The 22908-nt window shown below is 35.9% G+C and overlaps 1 protein-coding gene and 1 pseudogene across 3 annotated transcripts in view; both read right to left on the bottom strand.

Annotated features, from left to right (window-relative positions):
• Lrfn5 (leucine rich repeat and fibronectin type III domain containing 5) overlaps nucleotides 1-22908 on the bottom strand; it is a 307094-nt gene that overhangs the window by 227112 nt on the left and 57074 nt on the right. The window lies entirely within an intron of this gene.
• LOC110324028 lies at nucleotides 21703-22383 on the bottom strand (annotated as a pseudogene).

Raw genomic sequence — 22908 nt, 5'->3', positions numbered from 1 at the left:
TATATATATATATATATATATATATATATATATATATATATTAAGACTAAACACTATAAAGTCTTTTATTCTTTATATTTGACTCATTGTGGTTGCTGTGTTAATATCATCATCTTTTGTAAATATTCATCTCTCAGATGAATATTGATGGAGGCACTAATCTTTGGATATAGAGATAATTAGTAGTAGTCAGTTTAATGCTGTGTCCATTTAGCTGAGTAATACTAGTGGATTTCCCCTGTTGCCTGTGAATCCTCTAGTCATATGGTCTTATCCCTGATGATGCCCCAAAGTATGATTTCCATCTAGCAAAGCAGTAAATAAATCCCATCAGAAAGTATTTGTTTACTTCCATAATATTTGTACCACTGTTGTAGCAATGTACGTTTTGTCAGCCAAACAATTGTAGCTAGCAGGAATCACAGTTGTGTCAAATTATTAATCACTTTTCTCTTCCAATATCCTGCATATCACCTGTTCCCACTATAGAAGCTAGACAAAAGGGGGAAAGCAGATGAATACCAACTGATTTCTGTATTCTGTATAATTCAAGCATTTAATGTCTAACAATAGCATAGTTGTCAAGTTCTAGGGAGTAATAAACTGCAATGATAATGGTGTATAATATTTATGGGTTCAATGGGGACCCATGGGCCAGCAATTACAAAAGATATAGCACTCATCCTTAGAATTTTGTGATTTTATATTTAGCGTCTCACTAAAACCTTTTAAAAGAATTGTATTAAAACCTGGGACACAAGCTTCCTAAAATATAAACATATACATATATAAAAATAATTTCAGTGGATATACCCTGTAATTGAACAGCAACTCCTCTGCTAGACACCACAGGCTACACATATTTTACAGACTACTTTGTCACATTATTTTTTCATTTGATACCACTTAAGCTTTGTACTTAACAGTACAATCTGAATACCTTAACTCATATCTGACCTGTTCTCTCTTTCAACTAGAGACAGAGAGGATGTCACTGTGTGAACACATCTTAATTCACTTTAAGGTCAAACACTTTGTAATTTTAGATTCCTTCTGCTATTACAGTAAGGTTTGCTGAAAATTTCTGTACAAATGTTATTTTAAATACTTGTAGTTACAGGGGTCCAAATTTCTGAACAAAAAAATACCTGAGACAGGAGCCTCGCATGGCTGTCCTCTAAGAGGTTTCTACCAGCAGCTGATTGAGACAGATGTTGATACCCAAAGTAAGCCATTGCAGAGGTCTAGGACCCCTATGGAAGAGTTAGGGATAGGACTGAAGGAGCTGAAAGGGATGACAATCCTGTAGAAACAACAGTGTTAACTAACCTGGACCTCTCAAAGCTCAAAGGGACTAAGCTGCGAATCAAAGAGCATACATGACCTGGTCCTTGGACCATTCAAGAGATGTAGCAGAGGACTGACTTGTCTAGCCACAGTGGGAAAGGATAATTTAATCCTATTGAAACTTAATGCCCCAGGGAAGGGGGATGCTATCAAGGTGAGGTGGGCGTAGATGGGTGAGTGAGGGAATACCCTTTCAGAAACAAAGAAGAAGGGGATAGTGTTAAAAACTCAAGGAGAGGGGACCAGAAAGGGGGAAACATTTTAAATATATATAAATAAAATAATTAATAAAATAATTATGGACCTTTGAAATTATCTTTCATTGTTGTATAGAAGTTTCTGCCAAACTGAAATTTTCCATACTGTGAGGGTAGCTCCTCAAGATTTAGAAGATTTAAAAAAAAAAAAAAAGTGAAAATGTATTAACACGCAGAAAATAAACAACTCATGAGTTTCAGGAAGTCCCTGATACTGATCAGATATTCAAGACCGTTCTCTCTCCAAGTTATATAATCATTAATTAATGACTGCTGAAAAAACTCAGAGCAGGTAAAAATGACTGAGAGAGACTGATCAACCATGGAATACTCACAAAGCCAATAGAAAAGGCCAGTTTTCAGGAATCACCACCCCTGTTAGCATAGAATGTGGGGGATGCAAGTGGCTTAGAGTTGCAGTGCTTTTGTATTGATAACACAAACAAACTCATTATTCACCAAGCTAAATTTCCCTGGTATCTTCCCTTTGCTTAATTGTCAATTCCCTACCTGAGATGAGTAAATATTTGTGTAGCATTTCCTGAGGAATGTTTCTTACAATAGATATACTGCTTATATTAACAGGAACAAAAATGTGAGGTTTTATGATTTATTTATTCATTTATTTATTTATTTATTTTTGTTTTGGTACACATACCAATAGTATTAATAGAGTTTAAAGGTGTTTATTAAACTAGTAACTAATAATATATGGGCCAGAGTTACTTTAAAAATATTTTGATTCATAGACAGATCGTAGATAGAATTTTCTATGTATAAGATCCATTTCAGCATCTCCTTTTATTAAATGTAGTCTTGTTATAAACTGGTTTAATTTTTGTCTAATTCTATTTTAACTATCTTCATAATATTACTACATTAGAATGATATATATTACAAATAGTTTGTTTTACTTTTATTTTTATTTTTTGTTTTTGTTTTAAAATATTTTTGCCTCCCAATTATTTCTAATATGGATGCTGTGATTTTGATAAAAATAATTTCCTAAAGTCTTGTTAAATAACTTTTTTCCAAATAGCATACAACTACTAAATGATAAGTGGATTCCGAGGGCTTTGATATAACAGAATGATAACGTGACAGTCTCATTGAGAGTAGTGAAAATTTAGGCTGAATTTTAGTTAGATGGGATAAGCCACTGAGTGTGTGCTCTAGATATGGCCTGCTCCTCTCCTCATGCTTCCTCTTTCTGCTTCCTGCCCCATCCCACCCCCATGAAGTAAGCAGTTTTGACATACTCTGATTTCTTCACTTCAGCACAGGCCCCAAACATAAAGCAAAGTAATCACAAACTGATGTATGCCAAAATAATGACACCTTCTTTGTAAATTTTTTCATAAGTATGGTCATAGAATGAAAACCAAAGAAATGTCGTTACTATTTTTTAGCTTATTTTACAATGAACTCTTCTCTACTATTGAAATTCTAAGTTTGGGGTTATGGATATATATATATATATATATATATATATATATATATATATATATATGAATTGATATTTTGTCAGATGTTTTTCCTAAAGAGATTTCATACTTTATCTATAGATAAATGAACAAAAAGAGAAACAGATATAGATTTATCTATAGATCAATATGTAGTTTTACTAAACAACTTGATATACAGATCCATACTTTTCTTTCTGTTTTCACTGTTATTAATTAACTAATATTAGGTACTTTCTGCCAGATGGCTACTTATTTTTCACAATATAATTTTCAAGAGAGTCATTTGACTCAAAAACATGACATCATATTTCTCTTACATGGTGGGGGCATGTTCTCAACTGAGGTTCCCTCTTCCTAAATGACTCAACTGTGTATCAAGTTGATAGAAAACTAGCCAGAACACCAATCAGCACAACATATCTTCATATCATCTCAAACATTGTCTACTGGACTCTATAAGTTACATTATCTGAGCAAAATGTTTAAAAACCTAAAACCCAGAGTATGTTGAATAATAAAGATACTGATGATGAATTGCATCAATGAATTCAATGAGTGGTGTTCTTGGATCTCTACATTTCATAGAATATTCACCAACTTGTAATCTCTGTCTGTATGGTCAGAAATACAGATATTAAATATATTTAAATCTATAAGTGCCGGTCAACTGTTTAAGAAAGATTATATTAGAATATGCATTTTCCTATAAAATAATTTGAGATGTTGTCTAGAGTCTGAATTTTGTCTGGAACCATTCTAAAGCTTTTCAGGATGCTGGGTAAAAACTGTAAGATGAATAGACTGGCTTGTCTATATCAGCTGGACACTTGGGAGAGTCATTTTTAAGAGGAAAACAGGTGAAAAGACATCCCCAACCAACTGGTCTGTAGGCAAGAAATAAACATTTTCCTGCCTGAATAACTATTGGTGTTGGAGAGCCTACCACACTGTGTGTATCCCCACACTTGCGCTGGTGGTCCTAAATGCTATAAGTATGCAGGCTGAGCAAGATATGAGAAGCAAGTTTATAAGTGGCAAATCTCCATAGTCTTTGTTTCAGTTCCCGCCTCCACATTCCTGTCGTCATTTCCTGCTTTAACTTACTCTGGGATGGAATTTACCTGAAGGTTTTTAGATAGAATAAACAAACCCTTTCCTCCTCAAGTTGCTTTTGGTCATGGTGTTTTATGACAACAAAATAGAAAATGAACAATTAATAGACTATTGTTAATTACCCTTGGAGAAAATCGTAGTGACCAATGGCATTTTATTCAACTAAATAGCACTAACAGATAATAAACGCAGTGCTTCATGGAAGAAAAGAAAAGAAGCATCGCACATTTAAATGCCAGAGGTCAGATAGTAGAGAACATAGGATGAAAAGGAAAGGTTTATTACAAGCTCCAAGTAATTGACATTTGATAAGTAATGTCATTTTTCATAACTCTCTGTACAAAAATTTTAAAATAAATTATTTTTGCTGTTCTTAAAATTAAGTAATATATTTTATAGCATACAATAAAGAGGTAAATGACAATGAAATAGTTTTAATGTGATCATCACATACAACCTGTTTTAACATTATAATAATGACAGTATTTATGCAGCAATCATTATGCTAACCATTCCACCAAACAGTTTCTAGAATGAATTAATTAATTCTTCAGATAACCAAATACACCAGAAACTTTTATTACATTAATGTTAGATATAGGTGAGGATTGAGACATAAGAAATGAGATCATTGGCCCTACACTGTATGCCCAGTAATGATGCAGCTTTGTGGCAACCAAATGAGAATAAGCAGCTGCCAGATGAGGGCTAGTGGGCAGGCAATAGCTAAGCAGTGGCTATACATCCCTAATGAGCCTGGATTCCCACTGTGGATTACTAAAAGTAACTGATATTTTCTGAATCAAATATCATAATGGTAAACAGGTACAAAGGTCAGCAGGCATGTTCAAGCACTGTCGATATAAGAAATGAAAATACCAGTATCCATTTCTAATTCAAATAAATAGAAATAGTAAGCCAAATATAATGACAAGTAGAAGAGATGGACTTGTTCAGTGAGGAGTTGGATAGATAAACTATATTCAAAACTTGTGTTGGAGCCAGGCATTGTGGCACATGCCTTTAATCCCAGCACTCAGGAGGCAGAGGCTGGCAGATTTCTGAGTTTGAGGCCAGCCTGGTCTACAAGTGAGTTCCAAGACAGCCAGGGTTATACAGAAAATCCCTATCTCGAAACAAAACAAAACAAAACAAAACTTGAGTTGGACTGATTCTGAGGAAATTAGTATTTAAATTCTTCAGTGACTCACATGGTGATAAGTCTGACCACTATTCCTTAGGTTCAAGAGCAAAATGAATGCCCTTTAGACTCTTCTACTCCGGAATATGCATTTCATTGTCTAGTTTGGAAGATGCCAAATACAAGTCCAGTTCTCAGATCACAATAACCATATTAAAGAACTGCAATATTCAAGTTGGGTGTGGTGGCACATGTCTTTAATCCCAGCACTCAAGATGATGAGGCAGGCAGATCTCTGAGCTCTAGTTGAGCCTGGTCTACTGGACAAATTCAAAGATAGCCAATGGCTAGGCAGAAATACACTGTCTCAAACAAACAAGCAAGCAAACTAACAAAGGAAATATATCCTCAAAGAACATACACATTGCCGAGGGTTATTACTGCTTTAATGTAATACCTTTACTCCAGCCCAATACTATTCTGCTAAATAGTATTAGATTACTGGACAAAATAACTGATTTACCTCTGGTTTTATTGAGAACTGATCCAATCTTCATGTATGTTTATGACTATGAAAATTTTAGGAACAAAGAGACATAAAGGAAAACAAAGAGTGTCAGTAGCCTATTCCTCAAGCAGAAGCCAGATCATATTTCGCTAAACTAAACCCCATACTTTTGCCTTTATCCAGATTACCCAAACAATTTATGACCTACTTTATTAAATAAAAATGGTAGATACGAAAAATTCTCAGAGCTTTAATAACTCCTTACATTTTAACACAATTTCCACTAGACTATAAAGAAGTATTTAAGAAGCATAATAATAATAGGAATTTATACTCATTGAAAGAGCTAAAATATTGAACCACACTGAACTTATAGTCTTCTAGAGAAGTGGGCTGTGGATATGTATGTCAAACTGTAAAAAAGCAGTTCATTTACTCTGGCTGAGATAGGTAGACTATTCCCCCCTGCCTACCCATGCCTTTGTACCTAAACCTCTTATCTGGATTTTATAATTTTTGGCCTGTAACTAGTAAGAGAACCCATTATGCCATTAAAAAGTTTTAGCAGATAAAAAATGTTTCCTCCTTCTGAGGCAGAAGCAATGGCTGAACATTTAGAAGTGTCTGTTGCTCTTGTAAAGAACTCAAGTTCAGTCCCGAATATCTTCATAAAGTGGCTCATAACTACATGTAACTCCAACCCCGGAGGAGCTGATATCCTCTTCTAAATTCAATGAGAATTTCATTCATGTGAAATGCATACACATACACAAAACAAACACACACACACACACACACACACACACACACACACGCACATACACACACACACACACACACACGCACACACACACACACACAAATAAATGGATAAATAAATAAATAAATAAATATTCTTAAAGATATCTTTCTTAGGTTCCTCATCTGAACAAATCTTAAGCTATGAAGTTTGAAATAATATAATCTCAGTATTTTTACTAACAGGAAATTAGGCCTCTCATTCTTCTATAAAAATCATGCAAATTTACAATGTCTTCGAATCATTATAAAAACAAAATGCAAAATGCAAACTATGAATAATTTATCCATTTAGCAGAAGAAGCAAAAATTCTTGAGAATATTCACTGAGGATGGTGAACAGATATTTTTGATAAATGATGTGAGTGTCACAGGACAATAAATACTATCAGTTTCCACTGCTAAATATGCAGATCATGCAAAGGCTTTCTGATATGGCTAAGACTATGAGAATCCTGAGACTATAAACCCTCCAGGCAATGCTTAATTTTCTTTTTATTTTTTTAAATATTAAAGTGTTTTTTATTTATTATTATTTTCTTTACTTACATTTCAAATGCTATCCCGAAGTGGGAGTGGGTGGGTAGGGGAGCAGGGGCAGGGGGTATAGGGAACTTTCGGGATGCTTAATTTTCTAAAACAGCAATCTCTATTTTGGACTATGACAAAATGAGGTAAACTGAGACTGTGAATTAAACATGCAATGATCTTCTCAAAAGCACCTAAGAAAGTCCATACAAAATACTTAATAATCATTGTATTCTGTGAATCTTTTAGATACCTAGCCCCACTTCAATTAAGGTTAAAAATAGATGGCATTTATGAAATGATAACAAAGTAACAAAACAAAATTAAAGCTATAAAAAAATCTCTGAAGAAAAATATTTTAATGAGAAATATATGTAATGACTTACATATATATAAAATCAAATTCTTAATTTTGACACAAGTAATTTGCTAACCACAATGGTAACTTAAATTTTATTTTAGCTTAAACCAGGTGTGAAAAATGAACTTTAACATGGTAAAATAATTGAATTTACATTTTTTATGAACAGAACAATGCATTATAAAAGTAGGAACTTCATTTTGTAATTTAAGAGTAATAACTCTTCACTCCAGACTGTAAATCTGAATTGGTCTTCTGAGAAAATATACTGTTCTCCTACATTTATACAGCTTCTGCCTTCACCCTATTATTATTTATTTGATTAAGAAAATTAAGTATATGGTAAATCTTTCAGAACAAAATGTGGCAGAGTTTGGCAAAGTCCTTTCATATTCTAGCTGCCCTTGAAGTTCAGTGTCCAAAAGTATTGACTGTGAATGATAATTTCCTCTTACTTATAGTTTATCACTTCTTATTCATATAAAATGCTTCTTGATGTGAAGACATTAATACTGTCAATTAAAGGAATGAGTAGGTACAAGAAGAAAAGCCCAGGTGAGTTCTCAGTACAGGATGGGAGTTAGATTAGATATTTCTATACTCTACCCAACTATATAGTTTGATGAATTATATAAATTATATATACATTTTACCTCCAATATACTAGTCCCAGATGAACAATTATACTCCTCACTCCTTTCTTTTATTTTCTTTTAACATACCATGCAAAAGATTCTTCAATAATTTCTGGTGACAAGAATTTTCCTGAAGAGGAAAGTAGACATTATGAGAATTCCATGATCATCTGATTTGTTTTTGGTTTTCAGTTTTGTTTTAAGAAGTATTTAAGAATTTCAATCTTGAGCATTATCATTTTCAAAGATTTAGTATTAAAGAACTATGGAATGCATTGTAGTTCAAGAGAATATCACACATGGAGACAAGAAGGTAAGCAAACGTTTGAAGCAATTGCATGCACACTAACTTGTATAATAAAACTTGAAACTGAGTTGCTCAGAAAAAAAACAAACAAGAAACAAACAAAAAATCCAATCAAACAAGGAATCATGATTATTCTCAACAACAAAGGACCATGAGGCAGGGTCTTCCAAGTTAGCTTCTGACAGCTACATACAGTAGGGGAAAAAATATATAGATGATTGCCTCGGCATTTCTCAAGGCTTTGTGTCTAAAATGGAAAAAGAGTATAAGTTAGATATGCAGAACAGAATTTCTCCTGGGCTCTTAAAATCTGAACTACAGCCGGGCAGTGGTGGCGCACACCTTTAATCCCAGCACTTGGGAGGCAGAGGCAGAGGCAGATGGATTTCTGAGTTCGAGGCCAGCCTGGTCTAGAAAGTGAGTTCCAGGACAGCCAGGGCTACACAGAGAAACCCTGTCTCGAAAAACAAAAACAAACAACAACAACAACAACAACAAAAGTGAACTGCATATGATTTCCAACCCAATTCTAAATATTTATCTTACAACCACTGATACTGAGGCTTTCCTTTCTCATCAAAGATCTCTTTTGTAACAGACAGATACCATTATGGAAAGCCACAACTGGTTGAAATGAAGAACCAATTGTTTTTTCCATACCAAATGTTTAACCATATCATATATTAAACTTAATGAGTCACACTTATATGCATCTTGATATGTAACAATAAGAAAAATATAAACCCAAAATAAACAAATTTTTAAATTTTAATTTAAAAAACAAAAATAAGTTTAAAAATTTTTAAGATGAGAGAATTGGTATAGAAATTATGCAAATAATGGATTTCCAAGTCCAATATTTAATACAAAGGAGGGAATAATCTATTACTTAATATGTGACTGGGAAGCTTAATAATGTCCCTTTTCAGAAAAGTATGGTAGTAAAGGAAGAGTCTCCCTGTGAAATGCTCTAGTTAGACAAGGAGTGAAAGATCCCCTCACAGCTTGGCTGGAGGCTGTGAGACCCGAGAGCAAAGGAGAACAATCTGTGGGTTGTAGGAGCAGAGGAAGTGGGGAGTAAAACCTCTCCCCCCACCCCAGATGAAGGCTGCATAATCCAAACAAAACAATGCAGAATGTACTGATGCCCACACAGATATTGAGAATGAGAAGATGATAAAGGAAGGGCACATATTAATTAGTAATTATATACAAAGGGGGCAGTGTTCAATGTTCAGTTCACTGTGCTTGGTAGAGCAGTGTTCATAGGTGAGCTAAAAAAGCAAAGGAAGAGGAAAAGAAGAAGAGGCAGGGGAGGAGGAGGAGGAAGAGGAGGAGGAGGGGGAGGAGGATGAAGAAGGCGGAGGAGGAGGAGGAGGAGGAGGAGGAGGAAGAGGAGGAGGAGGAAGAGGACGAGAAAATGTTGATTTTGATGATCCAGCTGGAACTCTGTCTCATGTCCAAGGTTTTAGAAGCTTTTCAATGTTCCACTTCAAGATGTCATCTTTATGAGACAGTAGAAGCTAGGACAAACTCACATGACTGACTGGCGTGTATATTTGGTTTGCAAAGTGCAAAAGCAATTAACAGGAGATGAGAGAAGGGTAAAGAACACAAAAGTGTTTGTCAATCTTGAATTCAATTCCCAGGGGAAAGAGATCAGAAAGCTAAGTGCTGTTCTGTTGAGCTGCTAAATCACTTTAAATCCCAAGGAGCCAGTCAGAGAATACCTAAATTATAAAATAATAGAAGTGAAAAAGATAAAGGCTGATATAAGGATGTATAATTATCAACTTCCCCCAGAGTACATGGTGCAAAATATACTATAGATGGAGATTACTTACACAGCCTGGGTCTGTCCTACAGTCAGGCCTGGACAAAGGGAAGAACAATGTCAACTAACCAGAACCCTCAGAGTTCCCACCCACCCAGTCATGCCTCACTGCCTTAGCATTCCCCTACAATGTGGCATCAAGCCTTCACAGGAACCAGGGTCTCCCCTCCCATTGGTGCCAGAGGGTGTCTTGCAATACTATAAACCTAGTACTCAGGAAAGAAGCTTCTGAATGAGAATCAGCTTGGTGATTTAAAACTTTATGCCCAAAGTGTGAGATGTATTCAGCAATAGAGACATTATCAATTGTCACCCCAAGTAGTATAACTTCACTGAAGCTATGTATTCATACAGAGAGAGAGAGAGAGAGAGAGAGAGAGAGAGAGAGAGAGAGAGGGAGGGGAGAGGGAGAGAGAGAGGGAGGGGAGGGGGAGAGAGAGAGGGAGAGGGGGAGAGGGGGAAGAGGAAGATTGACTGACTTTCAGTAACAAGAGATCTTAAGGAACTAAGAAAAAATGAGAAAGAAGATCTTAACTCCCAGAGAAGAAGAAATGCATTTTCTTTTCATTTTTAATTTTAAGTAAATGTAATAACCATTATACTAAATTTAATAACTTATCTTTGGTTCTTGAATGTGTGATTAAGAGTTGCTTGTTTAGTTAATAAACAAAATTACATATACTAAAATCTAACAACATGCATAATTGAAGAAACCTGTAATATCAGCACTCAGGAGTCTCAGAGAGGAAGATCATGAATAAAAGAGTCAACCTGAGCTATGTAGAGTTTGAAGCCAGACTTATTTATAGTGGTATCCTGTCTTAAATTTATTAGCTATACATGTGCCACCATTGAAACATCGAGACTTAGCTTATTTTATTTTTTATTGGATTTTTATTTACATTTCAAATGTTATTCCCATTTCCAGTTTCCCGTCTGCAACCCCCCATCCCACCCCCCTTACCCTGCTTCTATAAGGGTGTACCCCACCTACTCATCCACTCCTGCCTCCCTGCTCTCACATTCCCCTACACAGGGGCATCAAATCTTCCCTCTACTACATATGTGGCTGGAGTCATGGGTCCCTCCATGTGTACTCCTTGTTGGGTGGTTTAGAATCTGGGAACTCTGGTTTGTTGATATTTTTCTTCTTCCTATGGGATTGTAAACCCCTTCAGCTCCTTCAGTCTTTTCTCTAACTCCTCCACTGGGGACCCTGTGATCAGTTCAATGGTTGACTGTGAGCATCCATCTCTGTATATGTCAGGCTTTGGCAGAGCCCCCTCAGAAGACAGCTATATCAGGCTCCTGTCAGCATGCACTTCTTTATTTTAAAATATTGTTTTCATCTTTCAAAGGAAAATATAAACAAAGTATGTATAACACAAATATGCATGCAAAGAATGGATGAAATCTTGCAAATTAAATATAATAGCTTATTGGAATAATTTTACATCACAGATGCACAGCTTTAAGAAGTATATTACCTTTTTGTTCACATATAAGAAAAGTAATAGAGATAGTAATTTAAAAACTATAATTTCACAGTTGCTTCCAAGAAACTGAACAGTGAAGACCAGCAGTATCAATGAATTATTAGTCAGTACTCACCCTGGAAAGATAAAATTATGTGTATTAATTGTGCTGTAGTTAAAGGAAGATAGTTTAAGTGCCAGCCATATAGTAACCAGGAATATATCAAGTGAAGTTGTACCTTCTAATACTATATATAAATATGCCAACACATTGATAATTAATTAGTCCATCGGTTTTTCAAGGGCCAGCTTTACTGACAGATGCTTTTTACACTATGTTGTCTAATAAAAATCACAAACAATAGTTGTCTAGAGGAGGAGAAAAGTCCCGATGCCCCCTGATCCCTATGACACGAGTTTTCCAAACCTACACCTATAAAGTTTCACCAAAACGACTGAGCAAGGCTCACACCAATTGTTACGACAAAGTGGACAGGGAAAAGCCCACAAGGTCTCAACACCACCCAAAAGAACTACAGGAAACAAAAGAAAACTGAAGGCACAAGAATTAATCTTCCCCAGCAAAGAGTGTCCCAAATGGTTATCCAATACCTAATGGTAAGCTCTGAAAACATAATGACAAGTAACATTACACAGACTGAGCTGGTTATATTCAGAAATACATATGTATATACACATATGTATGCAAATACATAAACACAGACACAGACACAGACACAGACACAGACACACACACACACACACACACACACACACACATAAAATCTGCTTGTGAGAGATAACCATCCCTGACATCAAATGCGTTTAAGATTCATCAGAAATTCCACAGGATGCTTTTGATGAAAAAGAGAACAGGATAGAGGATTTATTAAAATAGGTTATGAATGTTTCAAGAGTTTTAACATGGCTTTTAGAATGCCTTCCAGTATATTGTCAACTTGGTTTCATCATAAGATCACGATATCTCCAAACAAGTTATAAGCACACATATATTTTAAATGGCTTAAATTAGGAATGGTAATGCCAGCATTATTTGATAGCTGATAAATTGATAGTTGAAAAATCTCTTCAAAATACTTTATGTGGGAAAAAGGACACCAACTGATAAATACAGGATTTGGAAATGACATAGACTTTTGGTTTATTGTGGTTTTTTTTTTTTTAACTTTAGTATCACAAAATATTAAAAGGTGGAAATAAAGGGGTAAATGTTACATCTGAGATTTCTCGATATTCCAAGTATATATTAAGTGTCTAATTATCTTTAAATATTTTAAAGATATTAGCTCTTCCAATACATGTGTGCGCTATGAAATATTCATAGCAGATAGAAATACCTGAATCAATTTATCTCTGATGAAAATGGTCAAAATACTTTCATTCTGATTTTCTGAAATACATACAATACTGTTATTAGGTACAGTTATGCTAATACTGATATAAAAAAGAAATTAGTTTTCTTCTTTATAAATTTGAGTCCATTGACCCATCTTTTTTAACCCCTCCTTCTTATTTTTTCTAGCTTCCAGTTAAGCCGCCGCTGGGAATACTTATGCACTAATGTGTAACACACTGCTCAGCTGGAGTCCACAACATATGCTCTAAATTGTTCAAACCAATACAGTTCTGAACCCATTCTTCATCATGCTAGAAAATGTTCCTTTGAATCTTCTAAAAATGATTCAGAATACTGCTTGGGTCTCAATAAATCTCCAAATGTGAAATACATTAAAAAAACAAATCTCAGCAATAAGACTTTCAAATATTACCAAACAAGAATAAAACACAGCATGGATGACTAAATGCTCAAATTCATTTCTTCCGTGGCTTTAAGTTGCTAGGATTAGCATAAAGAGCCTTCTCAAAGTACAGGCAACAGCAAAACCGATAATAGCTCATACTTTGTAGTGACTTTCATCTTTGAATCTGTATATTCTTTAATTTTCATAATAGCCTCGAGAGGTAAACATCATTATCCTCATTTCATAGCAGATGAAAGTGAGAGATTAGTGAACTGCCCACAGCTACACACTAAGTGAACTATATGCTGATTTTAGGTGAAGATAGTGGCATAGGGATTATTGCCTTGTTAATATGGGTATAGCTTGAGAGCTTTTAATGGAGAAAGAAAGCATAACGGAAAGAGGCAACTTAGAATCCTGAAGTACAAAAACGAAAACAAATAACAAAGTTATAAAGCAGAACATACCTGGTGGTTATTAAGATAATAAAGACAATATTTATTCAGCTTCCATTTTTCATTTGGCATGTTTCCATGGCTTGTGTGAATTAACTGGGGAACCCTCAGTTTCTGAATAGTACAGAACACTGAATCTGACCTTAGCTATAGCTATTCTCCTACAGTTGACATTTAACTCAGCTGACTGTGTTGTCCTTAGCTAGAAACGTATCTTGACTCTCACTGATCTGGTTACTGCTTCCTGGCCTGAGCCACTTCTCTTACCAGGATCTCTACAGGATCCTTCCACGTGCTTTTTCCCCAATCAGGCTTCCTTCCCTAACTCATAAACCAGAATATATTTTAAAAATAAAACAAGTGGTGTCCTTACTGTTCTCTATACTTTATAGTGGTTGCCCACCAGAGCTGGACAAATATAAGTTTTCTCTGAGCTGATCTCCCTCAGTGATCTGATTTTATTTCCAAATAGGCCTGCCCTTTACGAAGCCTCAATGACCTGATCTTTAAGGGTGGCTCCAGGCATTTGTCTCCTTCCTAGGAGTTACGTGTTACTCTTTCATTATCTGAAACCATCTCTTTCTAAGCATTAGTATAATTTAATCCCTATTGGCTTCAAGTTGTTATTAATATATTCCACACACACACACACACACACACACACNCACACACACACACACACACACACACACGCACACACACAAGCACACACACGTGTGTGTGCGTGTGTGTGTGCGTGTGTGTGTGTGTGTATACAGTCTCCATCAGCCTATATGAAGCAATTACCTGCCTACAGTGTTTCTCCCCACCTAGTTTTCACTTCCCTAGAACTGAACCAGCAACTGCATATATACTCAAATTGTATACCAAATTTTATGAATTTAATCTATCTTCCCTGTGCCACTTAAAACTGAGCAGAGAATTTGTTTGCTATCTATAGCTATAAAAGGACTTTTTCCATACCAATACCAGATGCTTAACAAAAAATATCCTAATTAGTAGATTCATTTAATAACCCCAAAAGGTAGACAGATGCTGTATGATTTCCACATGTGAAGATAAAAATCAGTAGCATTCAAAAACAAAACAAAAAAATGGATCAGAGAGATGCAAAGTGTAAACACTGAAATAAAACTTGTGGCACGTGGTTTCAGGGTGCACACACATACCAACTGATGTTGCCACCCAAACATGTATTTCTCTAAAGTTCTCTAAAAGGACCTGAGCCATAAGATAGAATTAATGACTGTCCACTAGCTTTCTAATATTCTTTTTAAGTATGCTATTTAATAGTTGCCTGCTTATAATTTCCATTAAGTGGTAGTGGCACCACAGAGGTGAAGTTGAAGAACGACTTCTATTATGAAACACACACATGCACACACAAACATACGCGTGCTCACACACACACACACACACAAACACACACACGAGAGAGAGAGAGAGAGAGAGAGAGAGAGAGAGAGAGAGAGAGAGAGAGAGAAAGGAGGCCCAGTGTTCTTGGAGTTATTGTGTTAGAAAATGCCCACTTCATCACAAGTTAAACATTGGACAATCCAAGAACAAAAGCCATTATGATTCTGCAAGTACAGATGGTGACAACATGTGAATTCATGGGTTTTGATTGGTTTGTTTCTTGTTTTTTTTTGTTGTTGTTTTAAGTTACAGAATTTTTTTTTTCAAACTTGGAAAAGTTGAAAGTCCTTTAGCTCTGTGCTGTTTCTTTTGTTTTTGTTATATGTTCTGTCTATATGATGTCATGGATTTTTGTCTTCAAATACTGCTGATAATTTTAGACTTGAATTTCTTACTTGGAACTCTTCCCTGAGAACAAGACTCATATCCCATAGCTCCCGAAGCTTTATTTATACCTTACATATTTATACTACTAGAAATATCACAGAATGCTTTGATTGTGTGAATCTGCTACCTTAAGACAAAATGTGAAAAGGATCATATCAACAAATACATCATAATTTTTCATTTTGAATATATTAAAAATACTTAAATAATTTTACTTATTCAGAAAACCATTAATTTTTGTGTCCCTCAAAATTTACATGTTGTAGTCAGGAACTAGATAGAGTATGACTACAGAAAAGAAATAATCTCACAGAAAACTTAAGTTAAAATAAGTTAATACCATGGGCTCTCTTCTTAGTGACAACAGCTGTCTTTATTCAAAAAGTACATTCATTTCAAATGATCTCTTTTCACACAGCTTAAGAGGTATTAACTATAGCAGCTGTGTGCATCTAAGAAGAACAGCCAGCCAATGTAGTATGCTTTGCTTTTGTGGCTAAACTGCACTGTTTCAAATAAAGGATTTGAGCTGCAATGATGGCTCTGTGTTCAAGAGGACTAAATTCAGTTTCCAGTGCCCATATTGGACAGTTCTCAACTGTCTATAATTCCAGCTTTAAGGGATCTGGATCTCTCCTCTGACTTCCATGGGTGCCTGTGCATGCTCACATCCCACATATATGTGGACACACACAGACACACAGAGACACAGACACACACACACACACACACACACACAAGAGGGGAGGGAAGGAGGGGGAGTAGAAGGGAAGGAGTGAGGGAGAGAAGGAAAGAGGGAAAGCCAAAGAAGAAATAAGTAATCATATAGCAGAAATCTTAACTAACATACATTGATGCTCATTATCCCTTTTTATTCTTTGTAATGGAATGCTATAGTGTCATGTGTATAGATTCTTAGATACATACCTATAAGAAAAAAACCTGAATTCATCAAAGAACAACTTGTCAAGTTTTTTGTGTACAGGTAAACATCAGATTTCAGTCTTGTTCTGTTTGTCTTTTGTATTACAGCTGATATTATTTATAGCCCTTTTCTATGCACAGAAATCAAAGATGCTCGGAGAGCAATGCAGAGGGGCAGCTTGAGGATATTCTGCTCATGAAGTTCAGCATTTGCCACAGACAACTCCAGAATTAGAAGCTGCCATCGCAGGGCAGTGAAATGACTGTGTTATTGTGGCATAATCTGGGCACTCATTAAAAGTTTCCACCAGGAAGCTCAAATTGGTTGTGGTTGTTGGGTATTCAGCAGAGTGCTGTGATTGCAAATAATTTGCACAAATTGATCTTTCCATAAGCAGAGCACATAATATATTCTTTTCCTTTAAGACACTACTATAAATAACCTTATCTTCTTCCAACATCATATTAATTCTGTTTCTTGTACATAAAGAGGGGACAAAGAAAAATCAATATAATTTGTAGATATGTTTTATTTTAATAAAATCAGTAATATATTTCCAGCCTTTACATACAAAATTGTACCATATTCTCTCTCCTCTCTTCCCTTCTCTTCCCCTCTCTCCTCCTATCTCTCCTCTCTTTTCTTGTCTCTTTTCCTCTCCTCCCCTCCCCTGCCTTTCCCTCCCCACTCCCCTCCCCTCTCCTCCCCTCCTCTCCTCTCCTCCCTTTTCCTCCTGTCTCCTCTTCTCTATTCCCATACCTTCTATTGTCTTCTCTTCTCTCTTACCTCAGACATTACTTTCACATATGAGCACAGAAGTGATCCTGTTAAGTATTTGATAACATTCTAATATGTAGCTGAATATATGTGGAAAATAATGCACTTTAACTCTACCATGAATAGATCATAATAAATATGTCCCTTTATATTTTAATGTTCCATATAAATATGTTTATATGTATGTACAAATATGTAACTTAATAATCTAGTTCCAAAGGTGATTTCACAAACTAAACAATAGTTACTAAAATTCAGATTTTATGCAAGATTTTCAGGCTGTCTTATAGTAAATATTTTTTCACACTACCTCGCCAAGGAAGAATTAATGTAAATTCCTTTTCAAGGTGATTGCCACTAGGTTCCAGATTAACTACTCATAAATTTGGTTTGTTCATCACTTGCATTGACATTGAGCATCCCCCTCTTTTCCGCAAGCATGCTGATTGTGGTATTATTAAATTTGGAAAAACAAAATGTAATTTTCCTCAAGCCTTGACATAAAGTGTTATTCTTTTGTAACATAATTTTTACTGACTCTTTGTGAATTTCATCGTATACCCCAGTCACACTCATTTCCCAGTCCGGCCATATCTGCCCTTCACTCTTATCACCTTCCGCCGAAAGAAAATTATAAAAATAAAATTAAGTAAATAAAAAGAGATGTCACCAACCCCTTTGTGAAATGAATTGCTCCTCTGCCAACTGCACCCTTCTCTCATACCGATCACAGCTGTCATAGGTATCACATCTCCAGATCCTCTGTGCATGTATCATTTTGCTCATCATCTTTACAGACTCTCCATCACCTGTTCATTGTAGTAATGGCATTGTAAACTGTAGTGTGTCACAGTGTGTCACATAGTACAACCCTTTGCTTAGACAGCTTTTGTAGTGAGTTACTGGTCTGGTTTCTTTCACACTATCAATACTGGATCCTCACTAGGACTCCTCTCGAATATCCTGTTGTTGCCCTGTGTCAAGGAGATCCTAGAGCTTTGGTTCTGCAGGACCAGCCCCTGCTCCAGCAGTTCATAGATGGGGTAAAGGTTGTGGTAGGCTGACTCTAGAACCACTGGATGGGCTGGGCCTATGTGGTAGTTGAGTTGATCAGCCTGCCAGTTCTCCTGCATCTGGGACAGCACCTAGGCCTGCATCCCAGACTCATGGACCTGGACGTGACCTTCAGGGGCAGTGCTGACCAAACATTACCATGGCCTCAGATGGCAGTGTAGCTCTCTCACATCAGGCTGTTCTTTACTTCCTTTGCATCCCTAGTTCTGCCTCTCTTAATTGGCCACAAACCACCGAACTTTTATTTCCTTCCCTTCTCTCCATAACATATTTGCTCAAAGTAGTGTCCTCTGCCCACACCACAAGGTGGTAGGCAGGCATCTGGCTGTCTTCTGGCTGCCTGGGGCATGACTGTATATGGGCCTCTGACTAGACCATTGCCCCTTTTTATGAAATGCCTAATCATCCCTGCATCTTTTTTTGTAGCTGATTTCAAATTTTACTATTGTTTTATTAAAGCACCGTTTCTCATGTATGTTATAAATACTTGCTTGCTGTAAATGACAGTGTCAGAGGTACAAGGAACTGTACTTAAACCCTCTTGCTTGCTCTCCATCTGAGCTGTACACCCCACTGAGGAAATATTTGAAACCTTCAAATATACTTTTCACTTCACTTCATTTGTAAATACCAAAATGCAAAGCAGAAAACATTCATGGGGTCAGATTATTTTAGGTAGTTTGATAACATTTGCCTTTGAATTTTGCAAATATAAACTATACCCAATTTTATTTTAATGTATTAACAATGAAAAGTTCAATATTTCTGATTTTATTTTAGTCTGTAATGACATGAAATTTTGTTGACTATTATCTCTTAGGTAATCTTTAAAATTAGCCACAGTTAATTTGACAAATAAACTATTGAATTATTTTTATCCACAATGATGAGTTAGAATGATAAATTCTCATTACTTGAATATTTATATTGACTTGGGAGATTTGGGTTAACAAAATAGTTTGCATGATTCTTAGTTTGCTATGTCCTCTTTTTCTGAACACTTCATATCCAATTTACAGGGATAGCAATTTTAACTATAGCATATTGTTAGACTCTATTTTCAATAATAACTCTTATACTTACATATTTCAATAGAGTGATTCCTCACTGAGCATAGTGTTCATTAAGCTCATATAGTACCTTCAAATCTACACAACTGAAAATACAGGATATACAGAGTTATGTAAAATTATGTTGCCTCAAATCACTACATTAAATTTATTCTTATTTTATATTATGTTGTGAGTATGTGTTTGTGTGGGTGTGCATGTACACATGCACAAGTGTGGACATTCGGATGGAGGTAGAAGTCAATAGCAGCTATTCTACCTTATTATACATGATATCTCATTGTAACTGGACCTCCAAGATTTGGATAGAGTAGTTGGTCAGCAAGTCTATGATTTCCTAGACTGGTAATACAGATGTATCCATGATACCTACATTTTTACATATTGTTTTAGGGGATCAAATATAGATCCTCACACTGTGAACAGGCTCTTCACTAACCAACTCCCCAGTTATCTTCTAGCTACTATTGTATTAATCTATCTTGTTTTTAGTTCTTAATACTTGTTTATTGTTTTATTCAGATAGTAACACTAATGTTCCTAATGCATGTTTCTCTGTACTTTTCTTATGCTAATTTTCTGACCATTAAGTAAATGCATCTTAAACTCAAAAATCAGTTTATAGCCACTGTTCCTACTTAATGGTGATACACTAAAATCCTAATTCTCTTGAATTTTAGCATATTCAAAGTACATTATTTAACTTAAGACCAAAAAAGTGTGCCTTAACTTTATTTAAAAACATAGTCATAGCCGGGCGTGGTGGCTCACGCCTTTAATTCCAGTACTCAGAAAGCAGAAGCAGGTGGATTTCTGAGTTCGAGGCCAGCCTGGTCTACAGAGTGAGTTCCAGGACAGCCAGGGATACACAAAGAAACCCTGTCTTGAACCCCCCCCCCCAAAAAAAAGCCACATCAGTTTAATTAAATATGTGATACTACCTATTCAATTTGTTAAAAATTGTAATAAACATAATAATAAACTAGTGCTTCAAAATGAGGCTGTGTGTGCATGGGAAGACATTCTCAGAAAACACAAGAGACTGCTTTGCAATATGAAGTACAGGTTCCTTCTAGAGATGGAGAAATAAAGGACAAATCTAGATGTTTAAAAGACAATTCACTGTACACATTTTATTTACAGTTTTGTACACTGTCTTTATATGGATGGGATCACTCTTCTACTTAAGCCATTGTAACCAAAGCAAAATAACCTAAGGAATACAAAGTGTTAAAGTATAGCATAAAGATACAAAAGCAGACATACTAATTCCAGTTAGGAATGCAATTATGGTGTTACATTTTTATAGTCCAAAATTATGTTTAGGGATCACACAGACATAGATAATTGATTTGAATGAAATGCATATTTGTAGCAAAGCTTTGTAGGTACAAAAAAACAAAAATCAAAAACAAAGAAATTACCAAAGAATGCACAAATCTAATGTTTATTCCATCTGTCTGTCATACTACTAGATTCTTCACTAATGATACATGAGAAAAACAATACAAAACAAAACCAAAACAAATGAAAAACTGAAATCAGTCACTAATGTTATCAAGGAGGGAAGCAAATGAATTAAATCTAGCAGCCCTCAGCAAGAGTACAGGAAGGACAATGCTGTGGAAGGAGACAGAAGGTTGCTGGAAAGTTGTACTCAGACCCTCACACCAGCAAAGTCTGCTACTGCGTGGAGTGGAGCAAAACCAGATCTTTCCTGCTAAGGTAATAGAAAAGCAAGTTCTTTTTCGAATCCTGTGGAAAGGCAAACGTGTGCGTGCATCATGGTAATTCTAACCGGCTGTTACGGAGCGGGTCAGGAACACACCTGCGGGTTCTGGGGTGACATCTACTGTAATTCTTTGATTGGGAAATTGGACACACTAGCAAAAATTGGGGGTGGGGGGGAATGAGCACAGAAATACAAGAAAAAAGGCGAATGAGACTTCTCTTATATCTTAGGAACGTTTGGAGGCAATCAGCTTCAGTGCGGTCCACTCTGGTTTGATGAGGCTTTGGTCAGCTCCCACTCTCGACTGTGAAACGCATTCTCCTGTGAGAATACTCAGAAGGTGTCTTCTGAAACAACAAAGCTATTTTTAGTGGTGGAGCCACTGTAGCTGTGTCTGCATGAGACTGATAACCAATCACTCTCTTCGGAGGAAGTCCTCACCTTTCCTTGTATATCCTCCCTACGTGTGTGACTGTGTCTCCGTTTTCACATTCAGTAGTTCATATTGCTATCTTATCAACTTTAGCTCTAACATTAAGAACAGCTCCACACACATCATCGCTGTAGTGCTCAAAAGATTCTCCAATAAGGCACAGCAGTGTTTCTAGCCAAAAGCGACTGACCAAAGTCACTTCGTCTCTGCTGGTTGTTCAATGTAATTAGCCATCGTCCTCCTCCTTTGTCTTTCTTATCTTCCCACATAGGTTCAACACCATCCTTAAGAAATGAGTAGTCACAGCCAGCCATTAAATGACTAGAGAACTGGATATGGTTGTATAGAGCCCAAAAGTCTTCAACAGTGTCAAATTTAGGGATCAATCGAAGGTTTGCTTGCCAAGCTTTGCTTTTATCATTAAAAAAAAAAAAAAACAAAAAAACAGAGTGCCTATCTGTTCTGTAGAGAGTGTTTAATATAGTGCTCTGGGCTAGCAACCTCCTGATTAGACTCTGGTTTTTCCTCTTCCGCGGGTCGGGATTAGTGGTAGGGGTGGTTTCCCGTTCCACAGTCGCCATTCATATTAATTTATCTTTACTTCCAGAGATTTCTACTTTTTGGGAAAATTATCTGTATTTAGATTCTGTGTCTCCTGCTATTTCAAATTTGTTTCTATCTGAGAGGTATTGTCTATCTTATCCCTTCAAGAACTTAATGGTTCCAAAATGTTTGGTTTAAATATAGCCTCACTTCTGTTCTTGAATGTATAATCATTATTCATATCCCACTAGTCACCCCAAATAGGCATGATGTAACCTGAATTCATTTCCTTCCTGAGAAACCAAATCCTTCTTTCAGTCTCACTTACTGGTCAAAGTCAAAATATAAACCCATAATATCACTTCCAATAAACTCATTCCTCCTTGTCTCTAACTCATTAATCACAGGAGCTTTATACTGTGACTCCTTCAAAAAATTACTTAAAATGTACACATTTAGTATACTTCCTCTGGGAGGCTAGAGAATATAAATAACTATGCACATACCTGGAGAACTTATTGAGAGTTCAAGCTTACTTTTAATTATGTGTGTGTGTGTGTGTG

Source organism: Mus pahari, chromosome 7 (genome assembly GCF_900095145.1).
Source record: "Mus pahari chromosome 7, PAHARI_EIJ_v1.1, whole genome shotgun sequence".
In the NCBI taxonomy this organism is placed as follows: domain Eukaryota; kingdom Metazoa; phylum Chordata; class Mammalia; order Rodentia; family Muridae; genus Mus; species Mus pahari.
This window is presented reverse-complemented; position numbering and strand designations above follow the sequence as displayed.